A 19,457-nucleotide genomic window follows, 5' to 3' on the forward strand; every position below is an offset into this window, starting at 1 on the left:
ATTGGGCACGCCACCCCTCCATTCCCGGGGCCCCCGTTTTCCAGGTCTGTTCTACCTCCACTCCGGGCCCAATGGGTGACTCCTCTACTCCCTCTACAGTCCCACTCCGGGCTACTCTCCCCAGCCCCGCAGTGAGTCCGTGCTCTGCTGTCCTGACTTTCTCTTTCAGCTTCCGCAGCATTGATGCACTTTTGAGCCTTCACTGCCTCATCCCACTGCTTCATGTACTCATTTAGCTCTTGAAAGGATTTTCGTCCAGATCCCCTCAGATCCATTGGCCATCTAGGGCCCCCAGGATCTCCTCCTGGGTCCCCTGCTGTGTGCATCGGGGTGCTCCACTCTCTGGGTATCGGCATCTGACTTGGGGAATTAGTGGTATCGTTCCTCCTTGCCTGCTCTGCTCTTTCTCTGTCTTTCCGTTTCCGTTCTTCCCCTTTTGCTCTCTCTTGGTCATATATCGATATTATAGGACCTATGGTAACAGGTACCTGTAGTGCATCTGGTAATGGGTAGGATGTGGCGCTTTCCGTTTCCGGCGCTCTTTGTACCACAAACCTACCGACTACCTGTTGCACCTGACTAGGCTGGAGCAACTCTTTCTTTGGCTCAGGATCCCACTCTGAACTGGGAAGCGGTCTATGCTCTCCTGCATTGCCCCCCTTTTCTCTTTCAGTATTCTCGACCTCTCCCCCTGCTCTATTATACGGGGGTGGCCTGTCTGTCAGTAATCTGTTTATCAGGCTGTCCTCTGTTTCGCTCTCATCATCTTCTTCTAGGGGGCTTTTATTTACTGGCGCCTCTAACACTGGGTACAGTTTATTTATTTCCAAATTATGCACTCTCCATCTTTTAGCATCCGCATCCCACCTGGCATCCTGTACTGCCCTTACCGAGCGTTTCACCCTTTCTTGCCGTCTGTTCATATTCCTTTCATGCGCTGCCCTAAGCCATGCTTCAAGGGCTTCAAACTGGGTTGGTCTAGGCAAGGGTCTCTTTGAGGTCATGATTGATTTCAATCGATGTAACACCTCTAATCTGAACGTCCCGTACTTCGGGAACGTCAGTTCCTCGTTTCCTTCAGTAATCTTACTCCACTCTGATATCCAAAGGATCGTATGCAACCCAACATTTACTGCCATGTAACGAGCTGGCGTACCCTCCGGCGGGGCTTCTTCCCCTTCATACGATCCTCTCCTCTCTTTTTTAAACAGCGCTTTCAACCATTTAAAACACTTCATAATTATGCGCACAAAATCCAGCCTCGCTACTCTGTTTACTTCCTGATGACAATCCACCAATCCTGTCGCGGCTTTGCTAGCTTGGCCTATCACAGCGCGGTCTTTCTCCTGTTGGCCAATCACGTCGCGACCCTGTATGACGTGTTCGCTAGCTGGCCTATCACAGCGCGGTCTTTCTCCGGTCAGCCAATCACTGCGCGACACCACCTGACGTCTCTTTTCTCCGCTTCGCAGCAGCACCCCTCCTTTCTCAACTCGTCTCCCGGTTATGCATGCGTCCCATTCATACACTGAAAAATGACTACTTCCGACCAAGCGGTCACTTCTCTCGACTGTACGTCCACAGTCTATCTGTAATTGTCAACACAACTGACGAGATGTCTATCGTCTCTCTGATAGGTTACTTACACACACAGTAACTTCCGACCAGCGTCCGTTACTCACGCACTCACTCTTACGTTCCCCCTATCTCGGTCTCTCGGGTGATCAATGGTACCTCATGACCCCCTTCACACTAGTTGACAATTACTCTGGGTGTCCGATACACCCGAACCACTTAAGCTCTCCTTGAACTTAAGATTTCCACCGGTTGCGCGCGCTCACAACCTGTTCCACAGTCTCTCTACAAACATTCAACTCCGCCAGACATTACAACATAGATACAATACAAAAACACCGCAATCTAACACGCATAACCCTTTATACTCACTCTCGACCGATACTGCTGCTTTTTCTGTCTCACGTCATCCGGATCTTCATCTGCGGGCTGTTCTTCCGATCATCGATTTCTAGGGGCCTTGGGGTAAGCTAACCTGGCCTAGGTCACCGTCCTCAAGAAGGCAACCATCCTCTATAGCTACCAACTGAAAGGGCGAGATTTTGATCGATACCTTATATCTATTGATCCAAACCTCGATCTGGTCGACTGAACCTTTATTGCCTGTCTTGGAAGGAAACAGTACACCTATCTGCAAATTAGTTCACCCAAGAAAGGACTCTACTCTCAAAGATCACGGACAACTTCTAGGTTTCAAAAGTTTATTGTAAAGATATAATGAGCTGCAAATACAAGCATCTCAGAATGAGATTCACGAGATACACAGGTCCAATTACATACATGTGCTCTCGAAAAGCCCTCAGACGAGCAACAGAAATCACTAACACAAGTTCTAAAAATAGCAAAGCTATCAGCATAGACGCATATCTCTCCTTCATTTAGGTTGGAGGAAAACAAACACAGGTTAGGCGTCCCTACCCTGTTCTAGATGGTATCCCTACTTAACCAAATCCCAACCTAACAAAGGTGTCAGCAATGAATGACCCCCAAGGGAAGTCACCCACTCTAAGTCTCTTGGTGAAAACCTAAAGTTCTCCAGTCATGACCCCTCACTGCCTACCCATCCTCTCTCTAAAGGGTCCTCAGGTCTCTGCTCTAACTCCACCCAGGGGTGCTGTCCCTAATACAAAACAGTCAACAACATTTGAGACGCCCCTTGCGAAACGCCTCTCACGTGGTGCAACTTCAGGCTTTTTCCATGATGCTTTGTATTGGGCCTCAGACGTTAGAGTTGACCTTGCTTCTCAGTCTCTTCTCCGGCCCGCTGATACCCCTTAAACATTCCAGAACCCTCCTCCATGTCTGGGCCGTCTACTGAACAGACCTCTATTCATTCACTTATAATTGGATCCCCCCTTTCCTGTTGCAGGCAGATATCTGCCGCCAAGAACCCAACTCTCATAGACTTCTAAAAAGCTTGCAACATTTCTCAGCCCAGACATGTACGTGTAAATCAATGCTAAAACATTTCAGGCCTACAATATTTCACATTATGATTATAGCATTCAATTTCTTCATTTAATTAAAGCATGTTAAAACTCTTATTCTATTATTTAGAAAACATTACTCTAAATCATGGCCCATTAATGCAATGACCAAAAACGTTAAACAATCTGTGTCGTGAAAAGAAACACCTTCCCTTTTAGCTCCAGCTCTGGCCCTGAGGCCTACCACGTTCTGCGTTTTATCCCAGACCATCTTATATGTTAACAGCTATACGACACAGATTCAAAATAATCTCGTCTAATAAAATCATATAATGTCACGCATTTCTGTATTAATTCCACTTCTACTTAAATCTCTATATTAGCTATACATTTAGAATATAATTTCAGATACTATTAGCACTCATGGCATTTCTCTTCATGAATTATGCTCTCTATAGGTAAGTGTGATGTACTCATATATTTATATCAGTTTGCGCTCTCTCATATTTGTAGACTAATCTCCTGAGAAAGATAGAAACTTCTCAGCTTTGTGTCTAAATTTGGGGTCTGGTATGAAAACTACCCAATCCGGTCGAACTTTATGGATAACTGATTACTAATGAATCGATTTCTCCCAAACTTCTTGCTGATGTACTAGCAATCAGAAATGACTATTTCATTGATACCCCAGACATTTTTAACAGTTCACAAGGGGACTGTTGTAAGCCCTTAAGCACTATTTTTTAAACCCCCAAACCGCCATCCTGATTGTAACTACATGCGTTCTTAATGTGTATGTTCTCAATAGCTTTGCTGCCAGCGGAAGATTTTCGGGAAGAAGAAACCTGAAGAGGTTTCCCAAAGTGCTCTAATAGCTGCCCAATAGGCGGACAATGTTGCAGGGGTTAAACCTATCTAAAAAGCATTCTTAGGAAATTCCAAAATAAATGTAGAATTGATCACAGGTTTTTCGAACTATTGTATTTGAGGTGCACCATTTCTCTAAGTGTGACCAATGCTTTCAATATGACTTAAGTGTTGACATTTTCCTTGCAGCTTGGATGTCTATTGCTATTTCCCTTCAGCATCCTAAGTTTTCAAAGGCTGCCTTCTCAACGTTCATGTCATTAGATGTAAACTGTGCAAGTGCTGTTGCAAGAACATCATAAACTGCAGAGGCAAGGGGTCCCATGGGAGTTGACGATGCTAATCTACTCTTAGCATGGATAAACCAGGGTCCCCTGTTGGCAGAACGGGATTATTAGGATTGCTTCCACCTTTTCTGACCAAGACAGCATGGTGAACGAAATGTTAAAAGAAACCCCGAAGTGCAAACCATGCTGCTTTGAGCTCTTTCCAATTTGATGAATAAATTGTTTCCAATTTCGACCATTTTCCACTCAGCTCTGATCCATGCAACTGCATAGGTTTTTATTTCTAAGGAAGTGGGATACTGGATTCAAACAGTTTTTTGTGAAATTGGATGTCAGTAACAACGACTGGAGTTTGTGTGATATATCTAATGGGACTGAAATTATCTTGTCGTAATTTTCTCACTAGTGACCAATGATTGCTCAGATGATAAACTAACTGTTTGATGTGGTGTTGGGACCAAGATATGACCATTCTTGTTGAGGATAATAGACCTCATATTTTCAACCATCTTTTTGCTGATGCTTGGGGTAAAGTAAAAGCTCTGATAACTGCTCGTGCAGATTGATTATTTTGGAACAAGGAAAAAAGGATTTTCCTTATTCTGAATTCAGCAACGATCCTATGAAGTTTTTCTTCGTCGTCGGTTTAAGGCTCGATTTCTGGTACTTCGTAATTAAACCCATAGATTTAGGTATTGGAAATACTTTTCCCACACTGTTCTGGAATTTAAAAAAGAAGAACTATAGATAAGCTAGTCTAATTGGGGAACATGTGTATTCCTTATAATTGAAAATAGGCCACGACTGGCGCCAGTACCTTTGTAAATATGCTAGGTGGTGATGAGAGGCAGAACAGCAGGGCTTTGTATTGGAAATGCAAACTGAGATACTTCTTACTGCAAGGACGCACCGGTATGTGGTATAATACATCTGGCAAGACCAGTGATGCCATAAAATCTCTCTTTAAAAGAAGAAGAAAATGATCTGTAGCATCAGCATCCTGAATGCAGTGCAGGCATATTTGTTCAGTGTTTTTAATTCTAGAGCTAGGCTGAATTTTCCTTCCAGCTTTGGTGCCAAAAATATTATGGAATAGAAACCACACTCTCTCTGTCCAGGTGGAACTGAAACAACTACATCTTTCTGCAATAAATTTGCTTCCTTCTTTGACTGCATTTTGAGGATTGGTGTCCTCACATATCTATTTGTTGTATGAATGTTCGTAAGCATTATCAAGCATTCTTTTCTGACAATCTGTAGGACCCACTGATCTTGACAGTGCCGGTTGATGTTCTTTAAAAGTGGTGAGGCATAACACTAGCCATGAGTTATCCCCATTTGTTTCTAAGCTTGCCTTGAGAATTCACCATATGGTAAGAATTACCTTTATTGTGCTATTGCCAGCATTTGGTAATGGGTACTCCGCATGACAATAAATACATACAATATTCCATTACCTGTATTTTGCCATTGTTATTGCCTACATTTCGTGTATGGTCTGTTGTCAAGCTGGGTATAATGTTTCATCATATGAGCCTGCCCTCATCAGATTGGCGCTGCAATACCTGACGGGCACCCAAACCGGGGTTCTTTGTCGGGGATCTTTTGTTTCTGCTGGTGGGTGAAGTGGGGGTGAGAGGCCTAGTATGTGTAGATGTGAATGAAGGTGGAGTGAATCTAAAACAAGTCAGGTATTCCTAACAAACCATTTATTATGACGGTAAACTACCTAGTTAAAAAGGGGGCGAGAGGGGTAATGAGACTAAGAGTAATGTGTCTAGCTGTGAATACCCTGCTCTCGAGTGATCAACATGTTTCGTGCCTTGAATGTCGTAGAGATCCGGGCACTTCTTCAGGATCGATAACAATTGCTATCTACACTGAGTGGATAATTGAAAAATCTACATACCACTATGTCTAGTTGATAACCTCTAATGATAAGGAGAAACAAATATAAACAACTCAATTCAGGTGCACTCACACAGTATATAGACTAATCTACAGTGAAACAATCTTCAATGAGAAAATGTCCCAGAGGGTATGTCTGAACGATGAAGAAACATGATAAAAACACCATATCCTACGGTATGTCAGTGAGTTATATGCAAAGATTACCAACATCGTGTTCTGGCGACTTTAAATGTCATTAAAGCAAAGAGCAGTACGGACAAGAATGAAACTCACCTACACTGTTGTCAAGTAATTACTTGCAACAGTTGCCGGTGGGTAAAATGGATTCCAATTGGGTCCTGAAAACATAAAGGGGTGCTAGGTATAGCAGGGAGAAGATAAAACCATTTATTGAAGGGGTCACTGGACCTATTAAGAAGTGTATGGTTAGGAGTATGGATCACAGACCTGGGGACTAAACCATGGTGGGCTAACCATTTGGCAGAGATAACCCAGGGACTTGAATGGGGCAACCCGTAATGAATCGGTGCACAGGTGCTTTCAGTGAGGGACCAATTGACACCAATGTGTCGAATGAACAGAAGGCCGCTATAAGTCCCAACGAGAACCACGGGATTAAGGCACCACACGCGATCGGCACAAAACCAAGGAGTCCGATCAAGCAATCCCTTACATTGAGTACTCACCTTCAACAGTAATCCAGTGAAGCCTCCAAATTCGAAATGGAGAGTGGAAGAGTACTCACCAGCGTTGATGAACGCGTAGAGCCACAGACCTACCCTGCCGCCGGGACGGGATGGTGAATGGTTACCGGCGGACACAAATAAAAACACACTAGCGCAGAGGTCTTCAAACTTTTTTAGGTTGAGCCACCCCAGCTGAATTTTTTTTGATGTTGGGCCCCCCCACCAACTGTCAGAAATTTCTGGAATCTGGTACACTATATAATCGACCGCCATCCGAATATCCCAGGCCATATTTGGCAAATAACTGATTGAACCTACTACATCCACAACCACTTAGAAACATTAGCTCAAAACTTTACTGCTTGAAGTTTAACATTGGGCATTGTACATCTCAGTAGAAAAAAACAAATTACAATGTTGTTCAGCATATTAATCCTTGCACATAATGTTCATATCGTTAGATTTCTGAAACCATTTCTATAGATTTTATTAAAAAGGAGAAAGAAAGTGAGATCATCGGTTCCTTGCTATATAGATCACCATGGAGTACAACAGTTTCATGGTTCAGGGAGTTCCAAACTTTCCCTTCCTGGAGGTTTAGGTGCCTTATTATTGCATGTTGTTCGGTATTCTGCAGCTTTTTCTACAAATTGATGCTTTTATCTAGCCTGCTTACCCTGATTCCTCAATCTTTCCACATGTGTTCTGCTGCTGTGCCTGGGCTACTAAAAACTCAGCTGCCGCTGCTCAACCTAAGCCTGGTCTGTTGATGTTAAGTTTGGGTTATGCTAGCTTGCTCTCCGTGGCCTTTCTGCCCTACATTGCTGTAAAGAGGAACTGGACTACAGTGGACAACATAGTCAAGATTATCTCACTGAGCTCCAATGCTGACTGGGTGTACTTTTCTAAATAACTGAAAAAGCATGCTCCTAACCCTGTCTGTTACCACTGTCCAGGAGCTCCAGCCTGCCCTATCTTTTTAGTTGGGTACACCTTCATGCTTGATAGAAAATCTCCGACTCGCACGCCCCTAACTTTATTGAACAGTTATGCCTCCAAATGCACATTCCTCTGGAAGAACAAATACAGCAGTGCTACCAGGAATTTTTGACTCTCTAGCTTTATCTAAAAACAGAAGTTCTGTTGAACAAACAGGGCTTATCACCATTGCAAGAAGACTAACTTTGCGAGTGAACCTTAACCTAGTATATCACAAAAAAGGAGATGTCTTATCTCATGGTGGGAAGCAAGATGTCACTACTTAAATGTCTTAAATGTATCGCTTGTGGAGCTCCTTACTGGCCAGCCTTTCTTAATTACTACAACGTATAATGCACATTGAAGTAAAGGTTGCACTCCACTCCTTACTGAATCTACATACATCCAAGTGCTCAACGCCTGTGACCAACTAGTAGTGGACCCGCTCTCCCCCAGTAGGCCTGGCTACTCACCTCTGGCTACTCCATTTCCAGGCCTTACTCTGCTACCTTCACATAGTGTCTTCTGCTGCTTCCAATGGGACCATGAAGGGCAGTTACTACGAGGGCTACAATCAGTTTTTCCCCTGTCATGCCTCCAGCTGTACTACCAGCATCTGGAGTATAAACATCTAACAGGCATAGGTGCTTTGGTGATGGACAGTTTATACACAATTTTAAATACCTCATTAAAAAGATGGGTTGGCAGTCACCATTGTCCTCGGCTAAAATGACTTGGGTGTGCATGTTGCACAGCTGTTGGGCATACCTCTTAGATCTGCTTGGAGGGCGAAAGCCAGAGCACCAGAACTTTGACCCCAGTGACAATACATGAAGAGACATCACTTGGCCTTTGACAAAGTGACATCACGTCTTTGCTACTCAACTAGACGGCTATCATTTTATCAACCTCAGAAATATGTTTGGCTGAGTGGACCTACAGGGAATCGTACGTGTGACCACAGGATCAAACACATTTCTGAGAAAAAGAATGGGCCTGGCACAGCAGTCAGAAAAATACACAGAAGTACATTTTCGTCATGTAACTGCGCTAAGACAGCTGCACCTTTTCAGTCACAGTTCTGAAAAACACGGACGGTGGATAATTAGTAAAAGAATACACAAACTTGTTCAATGGCAGCAGTTAAAAATCTAGTGAGCACCTGAGCATTTTCATCCACTGGGCTCTGATCTGTATTTACAGATTTCTATATCTCACCCATTTGATCGGTAGAATTGAGGCACAGAATAACTAATTTTACTTTTTACTTCAATAGAAATCAGGCAGTCTCTCTGTGTGTATGCACATGTGCAGTTTTTTATGGTCGTTTACAGTGACCATAGACACTGAAGAGTCCTCCAGTTCTTGCTGGTAGGGATAGTGCACCAAGTTGTTCCTCTGTGTCCAAAGCTGAGAGCAGAGCGTTGCTCGTGTATTGTTGTCAAGAGCCAAGGCATAGGGGTTCCGACTGCCATAACTGCCACCATGTGCAGCCCACTGGAGAAGCCGCAGATCATCTGCCACATCCAGAAGTCACTTAACTACACTGTCTTTGATTGCAAGTGTCTGCCGCACAGAGCCTGTTTTGTTTGTTTGGGCAACTACCCGCGGGGCACCGGCGTACTACAGATCTACGAAATCCAGCACGGAGAGGTGCAGCTGCTGAGCGAGCTAGAAAAAGCCCAAGCCCATCAAATGTGGAACATTTGGTGCTTCAGCGCTACAGCCTCGGTATCTTGCTACAGGAGATTTTGATGAAAACCTCAATGTGTGGTATTTGGAAGCAGCAGAAATCCCAGTTTACGGTGAAGGAGCGCCAGAAATTGTTACTTGGAGCAGAGATTGAACTGTGAAGGTATGGGATACTAGACAAAAAGGTATGCCAGTCGCCAACATGGAACCTGGAGACGGAGAAACTAAAGAGAAACTGTTGGACTGTAGCATTCGGACATGCATGCAATCAACAAGAACGTGCTGTCTGTGCAGGATATGACAATGGTGATATTAAGCTGTTTGACCTAAGAACCAGCGGGCACAAGCATCAAAGGAAATTGCATTCGCAAATGGTGCCAATCGCAAAATTCGGCCGTTTGTGAATGCAATTTCCATTTTTGGGATGCATTATGCGTTTTGATGTTTTCACAATTTAAGAAATCGCAAAATTGTGATTTCTTAAATTGCGAATGCATTTAAGGAATCTCAAATTGAGATTCCTTAAATGCAATGCATCAAACTTTTAGAATTTGCGAATTCGCAAGTAAGGGGTGCAAATTACCATAAAGTTGACCTTCATGGTAATTTGCGAAAACTTTGAAAAATGCACAAAAGTGCATTTTTCAAAGTTCCATTTTACACACACACATGCCCTTGGGGCAAGTGTGTGTGCACAATGTACTAATGGGAAGATTTCAGGGGTGCAACAGGGTGTCCTTTGGACACCCCTGCACCCTTGAAATTGCATTCTTAATTTGCGAATTTCTTTTTTTAAATATTTTTATTAACCAGGAAAAGCAAGAGTCATTATACAAAAATTAAAGGCAGTAACACAACGTAAATAAATTATATGACATGGAATACAGACAAGGGATTGATTTAAACAGAAGTAAGCATAAACAAAAACAGTAAACACTTAGGGCGTAAGAAATAAATACACAAATATTTAAATCAACCAATACCACTAGGAGTAAGGCCAGCTTTCCAGTTAATAATTGGACACCAGAGTGCTTCCCCGCGTGCCCTAGATTTAACTCCTCTTGTTTCAAAAATAGCAACTTCATATCTATGGACCGCTAGGAAGCGCGCTAGCCACATCTGAAAACTTGGCGGGTCAGCTTCTTTCCAGCGAGCAGAGAGAATTAACCTTAGTACCGCTGTGCCTATAAACAATAATCTTTCTTCTGATTTTGTTAAATTTAAGGAGTAATCATGTCTTAGTAAAAACAAAGTTTCTGACTCTGGTACTTTATGACTAAATACCTCTTCCCAAAAGGATAATATCATACTTTTGATCAACATCAAATCGGGACAACTATAAAACATATGAATAAGGGTTGCCGGCCCTTGGGTACATCTAGGACATAAATCATTCTCACGATTACCCCATGAAAACAGTTTAGCAGGAGTAAAATAAAGGTCAAATAAAGTTTTATAAAATTGCGCTTTAAGGTTGCTAGCCATAAATAACTTCTGGCTCATCTCTAAGACTCTATCGATGTCCACATTGGGATTGTTTAATTTTGTTACCCATTTATTTTCAACTTTATCAAGATCATCATGTTTCTTGCTCAAAAGAATGTTATACAAAGTCCCTATCCTGGTGTTTATTCTAGGTATAGCATCCATAATTTCAATTTTAGCAAATTTAAAAAAATCTCCATTTGGTAAATTATATTTTTCTTTCAAATCGAAAAAGGTGATATCAAAGTCATTTATTAACCCCTTCGATGCTCATGACGGAACGGTTCCGTCATGAGCGACGGTTGAGCTGTGCTCATGACGGAACCGTTCCGTCACGACCACACCCGTTTCTTAGAACGCTCAGCACAGCGTGAAAATTCACGCCGCGCTGAAGCGGTTAAGAATTCACCAATTGTTTTAATTCCCAAGTTATCCCATTTCCTTACGACAGGAATGAGATCCTGACCTTGAATGGCATTAGAGCGCCAGAGCGGTGTATATCGATTAATCTTCCCAATATGCATATATTTGGCCACTTTATTCCAAATTCCCCATACACTAGCTATAATTTCTCCCTTAAAGTCCTTATAATTCTTTGCCTCAGTCTTCCGTCAGAGTAAACCCTTAGCCTCCTGACCTAAGAGGAGCTCATATATTGAAGGTATTACTCCAAAGCCTTCCGGGCTCTCTAGATTTGGATTACTAATCATAGGAGTAAGCTGTTTTTGAAAAGCCGCCCAGTGATAGAGAGTTACATTAGGTATAGTAAGACCGCCTCTATCAAAAGGGAGTGATAATAATGTAAGTGACCTCCGAATCTTCCCATGTTGCCACATAAATTTTAATATGAGTGAGTTAATCCGCATTAACGTTTTCCGATCAATGGCTAGCGGAATTGCCCGAAATAAGTAGAGGCATCTAGGAAGCGTATTCATTTTAAAAAAATTGGCTCTTCCTATAATGGAAAGATGGAGGCTATTAACCCTTTCGAGATCGTCCTTAATCTTGACCACTAATGGATCAAAATTAGCTTTTGCTAGAATCTTGGTGTTAGCACAAAGAACAACTCCCAGATACGTGGCCTTTTCATCCCTACGTTGATCCTGACAAATGGTATTATCCGTACAGAGAATAATCGTTTTTCCTCTGTTAAGAGAGTATCCCGAGCAGCGCCCAAACTCCGTAGTCACTCTCTCTATTTCACAAATAGCCTCGATTGGGTCAGATGTAGTGACCGCGATGTCATCGGCATAGGCCAATACTTTAGTTTCAAAGTGGCAACTAATAACAGGTTTAATAATATTGCTTTCTAATAATTTCAAAATAAGGGGGTTAATATATAGAGCAAAAAGCACAGGCGAGCACGGGCACCCCTGCCAAATGCCCCTGGCAATGTTGATATGTCCAGATAATGACCCTGCTGCTAGAATTTTTGCTTTGGGGCTGAGGTACATTGACTTAATAGACTTAACAAATTTGGGGCCGAAAATATTGCGTTTCATAACTTCCCACAGAAAGTCCCATGAGACGCGGTCAAAGGCTTTCTCAGCATCAAGTAGGATCACTGACATTTGTCCCCCCGTGGCAGCCATGGCATCAAATAATGCGATTACCCGACGGGTGTGTTCTGTAGTCCCTTTACCAGGAATAAAACCATGTTGCCACGGGGAGACAAGACGTTCAATGACCCCACTGAGTCTGAGAGCCAATACCTTTGCATATAATTTGGAGTCCGAATTAATCAGGGATATAGGGCGATAAGAGGTTAGCTGCTCGGGGGATTTTCCCTTCTTTGGAAAAACGATTATATTAGCTTCATCCCAGGAGGCTGGTGGAACACCATTACATTGAATCCCAAGAAATAAATCATGTAGAATAGGGCATAGTTGGTGGCTAAGAATTTTAAACAGATCAATCGGTAATTTGTCTGGACCTGCTGCTTTACCAGATGACAAAAAAGATAAAGCAGCATCCACCTCTGCTAGAGTGATTTCTTTTTCAATTTCTTCCTTGGTGGCATCATCTAGTAGCGTCATAGCCTCAGAGTTATTAAGACAATCATCAAGATAATCTGTTATATCCAATTCGGTAGGTGGCGCTTCCTCCGAATAGAGGTTCTGATAGTACCTTTGGAATTGGTAATTGATATCTGTCGGGTGGGTAAAAGTCCGCCCATTATCTACTATTGAGGAGATATTATTCCTAACAATTTTCTGACGTGTACGAAGTGCCAACTGTCTGCCCACTTTCTCCCCACTTTCGTAAGCTTGTTTCCTATGTCCTTGGTATGTTTGGGCAGCTTTCTGACTAAGTTTAGTGTTTAGTTCGGATTTCAGCACTGCTACCTGTAACATCAGATGCCTGGCTTCTTGTTTTTGTATAATTTTAGCAGTATGTTCTTCCTCAGCTTTAGCTAAGGCTGTAACTTTCAATTCATATTCTTTTTTTAAGATTTTTCCGGCTTTATTTTGGAAGCTAATGGTTTCCCCCCTTAATGCAGATTTGTAGGTATCCCATACAATATTTCTTGACGCGCTAAAGCGATTCATATTAAAAAATCCCTTAGTCCAGGTTTTAATATATCTAATGTATTCATTGTTAGAGAGCAGCTTCCTATCAAAAGACCACGAACAATGTTGAGTAAGATTAGTGTTGTAAGTAGTTGACATTATTAAAGGATTAGTATCCGAAATTACTTTAGGTGGTTTGTTTATGCATGAATAAGGTGCTAGGTCCCTAGAGGTAAAGATGTAGTCGATCCGGACATGTTTTTGATGGGGGTGGGAAAAATACGTGTAACCCGGGTCATTGGGGTTATTTTGTAGCCATATATCAGTTAAGCCCAAGCTACATACCAGGCTTTTAACCGCACGGTATTCCCTTGGTTTCCGACCCATATATTTCTGTTTTGGTGCTTGCACCATGAATGATGGCAAAAGTGAAATGTTAAAATCGCCACAGAAAATTAACGGGCCGTGCCACGTGGCTAATTCTAATTCCAGAGTTTCAAATACTGCGGGGTCATCATAATTTGATCCATAAACAGAGCAAACAATGATTCCACAGGCCAGTTTAACAATTGCCCACCTTCCATGTACGTCAGACAGAAAACGTACTCCCTGGCCAAGGCATGGTTTTACAAAAATTGCTACACCCCTGATATTCGAAGACTGGGATGAGGTTATCAGCAAATTATACCCCTTGAGGTTCAGCAAAGCTCTTTTGCTTTAGGGAACATGAGTCTCCTGAATGCACAAAATATCTACAGGATTTAATTTCATTAATTCGCCCAAACGAAGACGCTTGTCTCTGGATAGGAGCCCCCCTACATTCCAAGATTGAACACTAAGCCTACCCATTGTTTATGTAAAAAAGTTGTATAGTAGCCTTACTCAAATAATATTCCTTGTCTTGCTTTATCTCCTTTTCATTGTTTAAAAAATTAACATTGCCCTTGCTAATAAACCTGGTTCGTTTTTAGTTTTTTCTTCCCCTTCCCCACCCCCCCCTTCCCACCACCCCAAAACTCCTTCCCCTGAACCCTCCCCCTTTGCCCTTTCCCTTGCGTAGGCATTCAGACTCTACCAGAGTCTGTGTGATGTAGTTGCTGCACCTCTACTGAGCTACCGCTTCCCAACATAAAAAGACTAGTGAGAATTAAACACAAGAACATTTTTTATAAACCATGACCAAGGTAACCTCTATATCTTACAAAGCATCTAGATGAATCTCAATTCTTGCCTAACAATTATTACGAAAATATCCACGTATGTTACATAATGCATATCAGATCAATCATGGTTAAATGTTGTTCTTTTGCTAAGCATGTACAGGTTGCTAGCAACGCCTATACATTTTCTAAGATTATCTAGGATAGTTCATCAAGATAGGCTTTTGCTTTCACTTCAGACTGAAAAAACTTTGTCTGACCACCATGTACAACTTTAAGTTTAGCAGGATTGTTCAAGAATGCCAAGGCTCCCTTATCTTGAAATGGTTTAATCAATAGGCGCAACCGCCATCGTCTTTCCACGGTTGTGTGGCAAAAATCGGGCCTTGAAAATAATGAAAAATCACTAAAAGATAATTTGCGATCAGGTCTCGCTTTCTCAGACACCACCTGCCGTAGCAAAAAATTTCCAAAATATACTAAAATAGCACGGGGGTACACCCCTGGTTTAGGTGGTAAATTGAATGGGACTCGATGGGCCCGTTGTACTTCCACATTCCAATTCCAGTTTTGTACTTCAGGCATAGATTCACTAAGAAGTTTAATAATGAAAGCTTAATTTTCTCAGAGTTCTCAGAGGAGTCTTTTTCAGCCGACATCACCCTTACTTCCTTTTCCGTAACTCTTTCGCCTATATGATTACAAGTTTTTGAGAGTTTCTTGACAACCCCTTGCATTTTGCGCAAAGCTGCCCGAGATCTTTTGCTATCTAGAGCGGTCTCCTCTCTATGCGCTGCTATAGCCTGTAAAATGGTCTCAACTGCTGTGGGAGGTATCTCTGTGTTGGCGAAGCTGGGACCATGGCTGGCATCAGGGCGATCTTTGGCTAGACCACATTGCATGGCTCTAGGTCCTACTTTAGTCTTGGCTTTAACAGTATTAATATTCTGCCTTCTTTCCCCATAACTATCTTCTGAAGAGTTAGGAAGAGGTTCCGAATCCTCGTCCTCCTCCTCCTCCTCCGTCGACTCATAGCTCTCCGACCATTCCCCCACAGCATCTGCTCCAACCTCTCCGGTCTCGTCAGAAAAGGAGTAAAACTCACTAAGGTCTTTTTCACCCTCCGGGAGCTGAGTGGTTTGTAGCAAGCTTACATTAGGTATTAGCACATTGATACCATTGATACCTTCATTTGCTGCAGTCCCCCCCGGGGAGCCGCCAGGAAGCATAAGTGGGGGTATGGACAGTAGTTCTTCAGAAGCAGCTAAGTGTGAGTGTGAGGTAGATGGTATAAATATGGTTTGGTTTGTAGCTAAAGCTGCCTCCGTAGTCAAATTAGCTAGCTCACTTTGTACCCCTAATATGTTTCCACCAGGGCCTGTGAACGACATAGCGCGCCCCTCCACACCGCGGGTCTCGCCAGCTTATAGCTCCACTGCCAACTCATTAGATTGCAAAAGTTCAGAAGTCTCAATAATAGTCGAATTATTAGTCATGACCATACCTGTGGACCGGAGGTTGGTGGCAGCACACGAGGGATCAGATGCTCCATTGTTTAAGCCCAGAATGTTATTTGTTTGAGACACGGAGAGAGCTGAGTAACACTCGTCCACTAAACTGTTCTGACCATCATTTGAAGGTATAGTAAATAGTGACTCAGCCTCAACCTGAGGGCTAGCCTGGTCCGGTTGTTTCTTCAAAAATAGATCAAGTACTGTGACCCCCCCAGTAGTACTTAGCTTTCTTCGCGAGGCAAGGACCTCCTGTCTTGGAGTGTTGTTCAAGGGCATAGTCGCTTGTTGCTTCTTCGCTTTGGTTCTCACTGTTTTGGCCGAAACGCTGTCAGTTTCTCCCCCGTCCAATGAGCCCTCTCGTTGTTGCCTTTCCGCCTCTTTGCGTAGCACTCTGGCTGCCTTCGCGACCCGCGCTCTGGTCGCAGCAGCTGATGGACTCTTCGGTCGCACTGCTGGTATTTTCGGAGGACTCCGCACACACGCTTGCACTCAGAAAGTGAAGCTGCCACACACCAAAACGCCTGAGCTCTGTAGCGGTGGTTGCACCGCCTGAAATATCCTCCGAAGCAGGGCTGTTGCAACAGGCTGGAGTCTGTTGGAAGCGTTACCGTGAGGGGGAGCCAACGGCCTCCGCGTATATCCAGGTAAGTTCGGACGTCTTCCGCGGCTTTCCCTTCTTTTTCTATACTGTAGAAGCCCCTGTACCATAACGCCACGTAGATAGGAGCAGAAAGCGGGAGTACAGATTAGGGCGTAGAAGCAGGTTCGAAATGGTCAATTTTCCTCGACTGCTACGATTCTCAGCAAATCAGCAAATATCCATCATCGTTCAGCAATAGTTGAAGTAGGCAGTCAGCAGTCATTTACACGCTCCATTCAAAAACAAAAAAATGAGCGGTGTAGGCTTCAGTCATCTCTGGTCTGGTCGGAGTGAAGCGGAGCTCAGTGAAGTGCTGCAGTCCGGTCTAACGCTAGACCGCCATCTTGCCTCCCATAATGCTAATTTGCGAATTTCTAATGGTGAATTGCAAATTAAGAATGTCATTCCCATTCATTCCTATGGGCCTCTAGGCCCATAGGAATTAATGGGGAGCTATTCCTTAATTGCGATTGGCAATTTGCGAGTCGCAATTAAGCAATTTTAAGAAATCGCTATTTATTTATCGATTTCTTGATGCATTGCAGTTTGCGATTCCTTAATTGCGATTCCTTATTTTTCACAATTAAGGAATCGCAAACTGCAATGTTGATGCATGAGCCAGCAGGTCTCTTCGATGGAAAACTAACATTAAGAATGGGGTTTGCAGTGTCGAGTTCGACAGGTAGGATATAATAATGAATAAACTTCATTGGAAGGGAAGTTTCATGTTTTTGACATGAGAACCCAGCATCCCAAAAAAGGTTTTGCTTCTCTTGCAGAAAAGGCTCGCAAATACACAGTTTGGCAAGTTCACCACCTGCCACAGAACAGAGATATATTTTTGACAACAGGAGGAGCTGGGAGTCTGCATCTTTGGAAGTATGAGTATCCCGCTCAGCGGACGCAGAAAGATTCTGAAGGCGTGGAGGAAGGGGTCGCAGGATCCGTCCCTCTTCTGCAGAATGTAACCTTGTCCACACAGCCCATTGCTAGCATTGACTGGAGCCCGGACAAACAAGGGCTGTATGTCTGCACGACCAGACCATGCGAGACTTCATAGTGACTAAACTTAATGAAGTCTAAAGCAGATTGACGTCCAAAGAAAGCGCCACCAAAGACTGGAATGTATCCAAGGATTATTATATTTTTTTTAAGTAGCTGTATGTGAAATGCTGGTTAATTTTAAACGGAACTACATATGTACATACCTCCGTGAAAGTTGGACGTTAAAGAGACCTTGTTTGATGAAGAACTTGCTGCCTAGAGGAAGCACCATAAGCAGGAAACATGTTTTCCTTTCATCCTTTTCAAATGTATATTTCGGGCAAACTTTACAGATGTTTGTAATTGTGCGGAAGAGGGCACCTTTTCTTACCGTTCGGAATTGCTGTCATGCCCTATGCAGCCAATGTGCCCTACAGGCAGAAGGCACAACTAGGGCCAAATTTCGGGCGGGTGTGGGGCTACGAAAAAATTTCGAGGGGGTGGGGGACTTATTATTCCATCAACCGGCAGAGTGGAGAGGCAGGGGCTCTAAGAAGCCGTGAAAAAAGAACAAAGGCGTCATTAAGAAGCAATTGGTCTTTAAAACACCTGTGAAGTACTCAGTGCGGCTGTGTGTCTCGGGAAGCTGTCTCATCCCGGGCTGCCACAGAAGAGGGGTGGGAGAGTGGGCTGAAGCCCTTTGACCTTAATGGGCATTGCGCGCCTGCCTGCAGACAGCAGACAATGCTTTTCTTTAAATTCCATGAGTATGGCACGTCGCAAATGTACTTGCGACATGGGAAGGTGAGATTTTGAGGTGGAGCACGCGCCCCCCTCAAGATGATGGCCCCACAGATTGAAGAACTCTGCACTAGCGTGATGGCGTGGGGGGTCACACAGAGACATTAACTCTCGTGTGACTATGAGTGCTACTAGTGAATCGTTATTTAATCATAATTTGTGCAGCTGCCACCTTATAGTGGGTCTAGAAGCCGATTCCACAAGTGTATATATACAATAATATGGAAATGTAGCCTACAGTGTGTTCCACATCCGATAATGGCACAGGATGGTGAAGCTCTGGCACAATGAATCGTGTATTAGGGCGCGTCAATCCGACGTGAGGATACAAAGCGATCTTGATGTGCTGGCCATATTGCGCTTGGAGAACTGTGTACAGTGAGGACTTGTATTTCCTGCTCTACGTTCCTTGAGTGTTATTGACACAAAGGAAACTAAAAGATGGTAAGGTAGTGGTGTAACCGCAGCTGTACGGAATGTATATCATTTGCATCCATCAGTCATGGGGTCGTCAGTCATGGGGTTGCAATGGAGATCGTAATGTGTTAGCCAGTGTGTATATACGGAAGTGTAAACACAGAGGACTAGTATGGCCCACAGATCCCATGTGTGCGGTGTGTAGAAGAAGGGTAAAGTCGGTATAAGGACTGTTTGGAGATGGGGTTAAATGGCACATTAGTGTGTAGGCCACTATTAGGTGCATGCTTAGATTAATGGCATGACTAAAATAGTTGAACTCTCAAATAAAGACTATATGAGTGCACCCCATGGTATGTCATCGTTAAGTCCAGCTGTATGTGTGGAAAGTCTCAGTAACCATCTCTGTTCAATCCTGAATAGTGTGCCTTTGGAAATTTGTGGGTGGGCTTCCAGCACAATCCAACATAATGAGTCTGGGGGAGTGTTGTGCATCCTTGAAATGTGTATATCGCTTGGTGGT

General features: G+C 43.4%; 1 pseudogene; it reads left to right on the top strand.

Moving 5' to 3' along the window:
• The first annotated feature begins 9,216 nt into the window (after positions 1–9,216).
• LOC144782735 (dynein axonemal assembly factor 10-like) lies at positions 9,217–17,815 on the top strand (annotated as a pseudogene).
• The last annotated feature ends 1,642 nt before the right edge of the window (positions 17,816–19,457 follow it).

Source organism: Lissotriton helveticus, chromosome 9, assembly GCF_964261635.1.
Source record: "Lissotriton helveticus chromosome 9, aLisHel1.1, whole genome shotgun sequence".
Taxonomy (NCBI): Eukaryota; Metazoa; Chordata; class Amphibia; order Caudata; family Salamandridae; genus Lissotriton; species Lissotriton helveticus.